At 44.8% G+C, this 1725-nt stretch overlaps 1 pseudogene; it reads left to right on the top strand.

Moving 5' to 3' along the window:
• Positions 1-34: 34 nt before the first annotated feature.
• On the top strand, positions 35-692 carry LOC103078324 (ribosome biogenesis protein NSA2 homolog pseudogene; annotated as a pseudogene).
• The last annotated feature ends 1033 nt before the right edge of the window (positions 693-1725 follow it).

Genomic DNA, 1725 nt, shown 5'->3' with positions numbered 1-1725 from the left:
AAAAAAAAAAAAAAAAAAAGGGAAAAAAAAAAAAATGACTGGTCGGAAAGCTAAGCTCTACCATAAACAGCGCCATGCTGAGAAAATACAAATGAAAAAGACTATTAAGATGCATGAAAAAAGAAACACCAAACAGAGGAACGATGAAAGACTCCACAAGGAGCAGTACCTGCCTAACTACTGGACAGAGAGGGACAGTCTCGAGCTAAAGTACTTTCCAATATGATCAAACAAAAACGAAAAGAGAAAGCGGGAAAATGGGAAGTCCCACTGCCCAAAGGTCGTGCCCGGGGAGGAACAGAAGTATTAAGTTACTCGAACGGGAAAGAGAAATAAGAAAGCCTGGAAGAGGATGGTTACTAAAGTTTGCTTTGTTGGAGATGGCATTACTCGAAAACCACCCAAGTATGAAAGATTCATATTAGGCCAATGGGATTACGTTTTAAGAAGCCCACGTAACACATCCTGAACTGAAAGCCACCTTCTGCCTGCCAATACCTGGCGTGAAGAAGAATCCCTCATCCCCACTATATACAGCTTTGGGTGTTATTACCAAAAGTACTGTCACTGAGGTGAACGTGAGCGAGTTGGGCCTAGTGACACAAAGAGGCAAGGTCATCTGGGGAAAATACGCCCAGGTTACCAACAATCCTGAAAATGACGGATGCATAAATGCAGTCTTACTGGTTTGACAGCAGATACATACAAATAACTCCTTATAATTATTGAAGACTACACACCAATCAGGAAACCATTACTCTGATATTTCTGAATACTACCAATCAGCCTTACATGTCTGCAGTCATCAAGAAAACTATTGTTTAAAAAAAAAATTTTAATGGCCTAGTTTAAAAAAACAAAAAAAAAACAGTACAGGGATGCAACCAGAAAATCCAGAATGAGGGAAACTCAACCAATCTAGTGGTTTTCTACAACTAAATTACGAGGGAAATCAAAAACAAAGACGGGAAAATCTACATATTAAGATTTATGTGTGTGCTTTTGGCCAAGATGGTAGCAGAGACCAGATTTACCCTCCTCCCTGAAAAATCCAGACAAACAAACAAAATATAAGAAACAATGGTCTTCCAGACAACGCACATCAGTGATCCTTGAAAGATGGGAAACAAGGGACTTCCCTGGTGGTCCAGTGGTTAAGAATCCACCTTCCAATGCAGGGGACGCGGGTTGGATCCCTGGTGGGAGAATTAAGATCCCACACGCTCCGGGGCAACTAAACCTGTGCACCACAACGAGAGAGAAGCCGAGAAGCCCGCCTGGCGTAACTAGAGAGAAGCCCGCAATGAAGAGCCCACACAGCCCAAAAAAAAAGAAAAAAGGGAAACAAAGGAGATCAGCCCTACTGCTGTCCCAGCTTCCTGCTTTGAGAGAACTTCCAGGCCATGGAGCCAGGAGAGTGAAGTGAACCTTTATAAGCAGCTATGGGGATGACAAATAAGCATATTTTTAAAGTGTTCAATATCATTTGTCAGTAGGCAAATGTAAGTTAAAACCACAATATGGGGCTTCCCTGGTGGCGCAGTGGTTGAGAGTCCGCCTGCCGATGCAGGGCACAGGGGTTCGCACCCCGGTCCGGGAGGATCCCACATGCCGTGGAGTGGGTGGGCCCGTGAGCCACGGCTGCTGAGCCTGCGCGTCCGAAGCCTGTGCTCCGCAATGGGAGAGGCCACGGCAGTGAGAGGCCCGCGTACCGCAAAAAAAAAA

The sequence above is a fragment of the Lipotes vexillifer genome, unplaced genomic scaffold (assembly GCF_000442215.2).
Source record: "Lipotes vexillifer unplaced genomic scaffold, Lipotes_vexillifer_v1.1 C26783266, whole genome shotgun sequence".
NCBI lineage: Eukaryota > Metazoa > Chordata > Mammalia > Artiodactyla > Lipotidae > Lipotes > Lipotes vexillifer.
This window is presented reverse-complemented; position numbering and strand designations above follow the sequence as displayed.